The sequence below is a fragment of the Callorhinus ursinus genome, unplaced genomic scaffold (assembly GCF_003265705.2).
Source record: "Callorhinus ursinus isolate GAN/ISIS: 27379988/994484 unplaced genomic scaffold, GSC_fseal_2.0 scaffold15, whole genome shotgun sequence".
NCBI classification, from domain to species: domain Eukaryota; kingdom Metazoa; phylum Chordata; class Mammalia; order Carnivora; family Otariidae; genus Callorhinus; species Callorhinus ursinus.
This window is the reverse complement of record NW_027397077.1, coordinates 42,105,702-42,112,873: the sequence shown is the minus strand read 5'-3', so window position 1 is coordinate 42,112,873 and position 7,172 is coordinate 42,105,702. Positions and strand designations below refer to the sequence as shown.

At 49.6% G+C, this 7,172-nt stretch overlaps 1 protein-coding gene across 4 annotated transcripts in view; it reads left to right on the top strand.

Annotated features, from left to right (window-relative positions):
• Window positions 1-6,411: 6,411 nt before the first annotated feature.
• The window catches only part of TMEM40 (transmembrane protein 40), a 33,622-nt gene continuing 32,861 nt past the window's right edge, over window positions 6,412-7,172 (top strand). For 2 of the 4 annotated variants that reach the window (XM_073901667.1, XM_025885695.2), the window contains exon 1: window positions 6,412-6,497. The gene's annotated coding sequence lies outside the window, so the exon portion shown is untranslated. The remainder of the gene's footprint in view (window positions 6,498-7,172) is intronic. The other 2 variants (XM_073901666.1, XM_073901665.1) reach the window with 2 other exon arrangements.

Below are 7,172 nucleotides of genomic sequence, written 5' to 3'. Positions count from 1 at the left end.
GGGGAGGAGGAAGGAGGGAGGGGAGGAGGGAGGGAGGGGAGGAGGAAAGCAGGAGGGATGGGAAGAGGGGGGAGGGAGGAAGGCGGGAGAAAGAGCAGCCACTGTCATCTGGAAGCTGGCCATGTGCTCACAGTTGGGCCGCGCTAGTCTCTGCCAAGACATGAGCAATTTCATGGAACACCAACCTCAGATAATGTCCCTCTGGGACCCTGATAGAGACAAAGCAAGGCCACTTCAAATTGTGTCTCAGTCCAGATGAACAAGGTCCCTGTGCCACCCACTAAATACCAAGCATCCCTCCCTTGGCTAAAATCAGTGTGACTGCTACATCTTTATGAATCATTGTTCCCCTCCCTGTAGATGAGATTCATCAAGATCCTTTTTCATAGGATTGCCCCTCCTTTCTGGCAGCATCCAATCTAGTGAGCCTCTGCTATTTTAGGCCCTCCCCCAAACCATCCAGCCAAAGCACCAATCCTGTAATAGGTTCTTTCTAGTACTCTCTATCAAGACACCCCATGGGGGTACCTGGGTGGCTGCCTTCGGTCAGGAAGGTTCTAGTCCCACCTCTGCCCCCAAACTCCCTATGCATCAGTGGTCAGGTCCCTTTAATCTCTGGACCTCAGTTTCCTCATCAGTAAAATGTGTTCAAGAGTGCTTGTTCAGGGGCACCTGGGTGGCTCAGTCAGTTAAGCATCTATCTGCCTTCGGCTCAGGTCATGATCCCAGGGTCCTGGGATTGAGCCCCACATCGGGCTCCCTGCTCAGTGTGGAGTCCTCTTCTTCCTCTGCCTCTGTCCCTTCCCCTCCCCCTGTTCATGCATGTGCCTGTGCTCTCTCTCTCAAATGAATAAATAAAATCTTAAAAAAAAAAAGGATGCTTGTTCAGTCCTTAGTCTTGTTCAGCCAGGTCCTGGCAACTGGAAGAGAGAATGACTGTTTGGCACTTCGAAAGGTGGCCCATGGACTGGGAGAAAATATTGGCAAACCACATATCTGACAAAAGATTTATATCCAGTATATATAAAGAACTCTTAACACTCAACAGTAAAAATACAAACAATTCAATTAGAAAATGGGCAAAAGACATGAGTAGACATTTCACCAAAGAAGATGTACACAGATGGCAAATAAGCACATGAAAAGATGTCCAACATCATGAGCCATTAGGGAAATGCATCATGAGACCCATCAGAAGGATTCAGATAAAACATGGCAACAGCGTCAAAGGCTGGCAAGGATCTGGAGAAACTGGATCACTCATACTTGGTGGGTGGGAATGCAAAATGGTACAGCCACTGTAAAAAAGATTATGGCATTTTCTTAATATACTAAACATGTAATTACCATATAACCTGATAATTGCCCTCATGGGCAATTATTCCCAGAGGGATGAAAATTTATTTCAATGCGGAAGCCTGTATATGAATGTTTGTAACAGCTTTATTCATAACAGAACTGGAAACAAACAAGTGTCCTTCGGTAGGTGAATGGCTAATGATCAGTAGCACATCCACACCATGGAATAGTGCTCAGCAATAAAAAGGAACAAGCTATTGATACACACAACAACCTGAATGAATCTAACAGAGAAGTATGCAGAATGAAAGGAGCTAATCCCCAAAGGTCATAAACTATATGGTTCCCTTTATATAACATTCTTGAAATGATGAAATTATAGAAATGGAGAAGAGATTAGTGGTTGCCAGGGATCAGGGAGTGGAAAAGTGAGAGGAAGAGTGGGTGTGGCTCTCAAAAGGCAGCTTGAGGGATCCTGATAGTGATGGAAATGTTCTGTATTTTAACAGTATCAATGTCAATATCCCGGTTGTGAAATTGTCCTGTAGTTTTTCAAGATGTTCCCATTGAGGGAAGCTAGATAAAGGTCATATGGGATCTCTGTATTATTTCTTAAAACTGCGTGTGATTATCTCAAATAAATAATTATCTCAAATATACATTATAAAAAGTTTCATTTAAAAAACTTGGTCAAACAGAGGTAGGTTTTTTTGTTGTTTGAAGTTTTTTAAATTTATTTATTTGAGAGAGAGAGAGAGAATGAGCAGTGGGGAGGGACAGAGGGAGAGAGAGAGAGAAGCAGACTCTCCACCGAGCAGAGAACCCAATGCGGGGCTCAATCCCAAGACCCTGGGATCATGACCTGAGTCGAAGGCAGCCCCTTCACCAACTGAGCCACCCAGGCACCCCATGGTCCTCATCCTTTAAAGTAGGCATAGGGATCCTGGCATCTGAGAGTTAGAGGCATTGTCAGGGTCAGCAGGTTCAACCTCTGCCTTCAGCCAAAGCTGGTTTTCATCCTGCCCATTTTACAGACAGAACAACTGAGGCCCGGAGGCCAACATGAATCATGCTTAATCCGGGATTTAGGAATATCTTAAACTCCATCTCATATAGCATCAGCTGCAGCTGTTGTTTCTTTTTTTTTTTTTAAAGATTTTATTTATTTATTCATGAGAGACAGAGAGAGAGAGAGAAGCAGAGGGAGAAGCAGGCTCCCCACTGAGCAGGGAGACCGATGCGGGACTCGATCCCAGAACTCTGGGATCATGACCTGAGCCGAAGGCAGATGCTTAACCATCTGAGCCACCCAGGCGCCCATAGCAGCTGTTGTTTCTCAAAGACCATAGAGCTGCAAAGATTTCAGTCTAGGTCAGAGGCTACCTCTTCGAATGTGGATTTCAATGACATATACAGGGGCTTCTAACCCAGAAGTTTAGGTTGGGGTTTCTGCACGGAGGAGTGGGAAAAGTCCCAGCTTTGCAGTCAGGGAAACCGGGCTTCGAATCCTGACCCAGTCACTTTCTGGTTAGTTATCTGACCTGGAGCAAATCATTTCAGCTCTCTGACCCTCAATTTTCTCATCCATAAAATGGGGCTAATGCCCCCTGATTTAGAGGATCCATTTAATAAATGTTTCAAGGTGATTAAAACAGGCCCCGCCCTCACAGACATCTGTTTGGTGACTAAAAATTCACGTAGAGAACCAGGCTCCTGGGTGTGCATAGTAGGAGCACATTTTTCCCCCTACACCTGCGTGGGCATAACTCTCAGACCTAACAAGTCCCTGGGCAGTTCTCATCTGCCTGAGGAATCCCAGTGGCCTCATCACAAGAATGCCCAGGTGTAGTGCAGGCATGCTTCCAAGCACTTTATACCAATAACGTCACCAGGGATAGGTGCTGCCATCTCCCCATTTTGATGGATGTGGAGATGGAGGCCAAGCTTTTTGTTGCCTCCAGAGTGCACGTGCTTGCTGAGTCAGATGGGCCCCCAGCTGGCAGTCCTGGAATGCAGGGAAGCCGGATGCCACGCTCAGCTGCTGAGTTGGCTTCCCTGGGGCTGTCAGCTGTGCCCACAGGACAGTGCGAGGTTGTCTCATGAATCACCATCCCCCCTACATACACACATAGGGCAGTGAGGTCACCTCGGGAGGGAGCTAAGCTGGGGCCTCCCGTACACCTCTGGCAGCCCTGTCCGCAGCCCTGGCCATCTGCCCATGTTGGAGAGATAGCAAATGCCCTGAGGTTGTGCCTCTATCCTGTGTCAGGTCCATACATCCTGGTGCTACAGGTGATACAGGAAGTAAACTCATTTGCTCAGAGACAGGAAGTACCTTCTCCTGGGATTAGAAAGCAAACAGAAGGTGAGACAGGGGGTCTTTCTGAGCACTTACTATGTACCAGTCATTGAAACCTTTAAATGATACGAAGTATTCTTTAGTCCAGTGATTCTTGAACAAGCATCAGAAGCACCTCGGGGGGCTTGTTAAATACAAATTATGGGTCCCACTTCCAGAGTTGTTCACTCAGTAGGACTGGGATGGAACCTGAGAATTTGCATTTCTAAAAGGTTTTCAGGTGATGCTGAGGCTGCTGGTCCAGGGACCACATTTTGAAAGTAACTAATCAGTTCAACTTCCTTTCCCCTGGTTAACGGTGGTCTTCAACTTTCTTCTTACATACCTCCTGGGACGGAGGACTCATTGCCTATTCTGTCAACCTATTCCATTTCTGGATTGTTCTTACTGTAAAGACAGGAATTTTGTGTGTGTGCTTGTGTTGAGAAGAGAGCTAATTCTATTGGCCCTTCCCTGTAGCCCGTTCTTTCTGCCTCTGGATTACACAGTCTCATCAGACAGGAGCAGCTAGAAGGGAGAGGAGACCTGTAATCAGACTGAGGGTCTCCCTCACCCTCCCAGGCCATCAACCAAGCCCTGCCTGTTCTACCTTCTAAATCAGGACTGTCCAACAGGAATATATTGTAAGCTGTATGTACCTACAAAAATTTTTAAATTTTCCAGTAATTACATTAAAAATAGCAAGAAGCAGCAGGTGGAACTAATTTTAATAACATATTTTCTTTAACCCAGTGTACCTAAAGTATTATCTTTTTAATGGGTAATACCAAAATTATTAGTGAGCTATTGCGTATTCTTGTTTTTCATAGCAAGTTTTGGGTGTGTTTTACACTTAACAGCGCATCTCAGTTCTGACCAGCCACATTACAAGGACTCCATAGCCACACGTGGCTAGTGGCTACTGTTTGGGACAGTGCAGTGACCCTGTCCCTAGTCCTTATCTCCCATCATGGCTCGTGCTCACCTGAATGCCTGCCCCTCACAGCCTCCCCAATCCACAACATGGCAGCCAAATTGTTGTCTAAAATGTGGTAGATTTGATCATGTCCCTCTTGTGTGGCTCCCCATTGCTCTCAGGATAACACCGGGCCTCCGAGGTCTGGCTCCCAAGGCCCTGCCTCTCGCTTTCCCTTCTCCCCTCCTCCAGGCCCCACTCTCCTGCTGCACTGAGTTATTTCCAGATCCTCAGCACAAGCAGGGCCTCTTCCTCCTAACCCTTTGCACTCCCGGGTCCCCCTGCCTGGAATGCCCTTGCAATGCTTCTTCAGCTTCCCTTTCAGGTCATTCATTCAGTCAACAAAATCTATTGAGCACCTACTATGTGTCAGACACCAGCCTAGGTTCCTGGAGCAAACAACACATAAGGAGGAAATACAAAAAAACATATAGTACGTCAGTTGACGAACAATAAAGTGGGATGACAGGGAAAGGTGGTGCCGGCGGTTACTACTTTGTACCAGGTGGTCAAGGGAAGGCCTCTTGGAGAAGGTGACATTTGAGTAGAGACCTGAAGAAGTGAGGAAAGGAACCAGCTAGCTATTGGGGAAAAAGCATTTTAGGCAGAGGGAACAGCGAGTGCAAAGGCCCCGAGGGTGGAACCTAACTGGAGTGCTTGGGGCACATTCCAGTGTAGCTGGGCAGAGTGAGAGAGGAAGTGATTGGAATTAAGGTCAGAGAGAGCAAGAGGTGGGTCCCAGATGGTGGAGGGCTATGTAAGACCTTGAGTTTTATCCTGAGTGAGGTGGGAGCCCTGGGAGGGACATGAGTTGTCTTGGGTCTTAACCAGATTCCTCTGGTTGCCATGATTAGGACAGCCGCTGGGCTGAGAGCAGGAGCAGACAGACTAGTGATCATGTTGGCTGGACCAGGGTGGTTGCCACGGAGGTAGAGAGAATAGCCTGGCTTTGGGATACGTTGAAGGTGGGGCCAACAGGGTTTTCCAGATATGTCAGATACAGAGTATGAAAAAGCCAAGAGTCAAGGATGACTCCGAGATTTTGGTCTGAGCTTAGGATCCAAATGACTCCTCTTCCAGAAAGCCCTCCTGGGAACCCATAGCTCCCTGGGCCTTGCCCTCATGGGGCCTGTCATGGCCTGTCTCTAGCTGGCCTGGGCACTTCCCAAGGCAGTGTAGGACTTGTTTACTATCCTACTTCCAAAGTGTTTGATAAGTGAGTAAGAAGCAGAGGCAGGCTGAGCTGGGGTTATTCTTGGACTCACTGTCAGAGGTCAGTCCCCACCCCTCACCCCCTTGGGACCTGTGTTTTCCTGTCTGCACAAGGCAATGGACATTCTAGCCTTTGCCCAGTTTCCTCACCAGGAGAGGGCACTGCCAGTCCCATTCACAGGAGTCCCCCTGTCCTCTGAGCCCTGGGCCTCTGGTCCTGCTGCCTGCCCAACCTCACCCCTTGGGAAAGCATTGGGTTGGCCCACACAGCTGGGTCCTGAGTCAGTCTCACCAATTAGGTGGGATCTGGGACACACCCCACCTCCTCCCTGCCCCAGCCAAGGGCGGTGCAACTACCGCCTGCATCACCGCGCCGAGTCAGCAGTCATGGCCATGACCAGGGGGTGGGTCTGGGGGTTTAGGGGCCCCATCTGCTGTGCCTGGGGTGTCATGAGGAAGCCTCAAGTCAGACAGGAAGGCCTGGGGCCCTATAGCACCAGCCGGAAGGAATGCCACCCTGGTGAACTGAGTGCAGCCCAGGGCAACTCATGCCCCGCCCCCTCCCTGTCACGGGGGTGTGGCCTGGCCTCTCCCTCTTCCCCTGCCCAGCCTGGCATTGGCACAGTCCACACACGGCTCTCCTGGCAGCCAACACGGGCCTCCAGACCTCAGGTAATGGGACACACGTGCTGGGTGAGGGGCGGGGTGGAGGGTTAATTTTTAGAACAGGCTCTTCCACCGGCCTGAGATTTTGTGGTTCCTAGGTGGACCTGGATTTGAATCCCAGCTCTGCACCTTCCCATCTGGGTAAGCACCTCAGTCTCCATCTCTGGAGGTATCAGGGGAGGATGACAAATATTCACCTCCCTGGGTTGTTTTGAGGCTTCAGCCAGCCCATGTTTGGTCATAGCAGGTGACCAACTCCTGTTTCTGTCGCTAACTTGCTGCAGGACCTTCAGAAAAACCTTTGATGGCTCTAAGCCTCAGTTTCCCCATGAAGGGCCAAACTCGATCTCTGACGGCTTCGTCCATTCTGCCCTTGTGGGACCAAACACTTGGGAGGACGAAGGTGTTTCCCCCCAAAGCATCCCATTCTCTGTGCTTTGACCAGCAAGTGAAGGCAGCTGCCCTCCAGACACCCCCTCCGAAGGCGCCCTAGGCTCTCTGGGCCAGGCCTGGTAGACTCGAGAAGATGAGGAGGCCAGTCGTCTCCTCTGCCTTGGGCTCAAAGCACCTTTGGGGAGAAAATGCTGGAAATGCTGAACAGGCAGAGCCGGGCCTTGGGGGAGGGGAGCCCTGCTGCCTGTCAGAGGCTCACCCAGGTGGCGTGGCCTGGAAGGGAGCCCC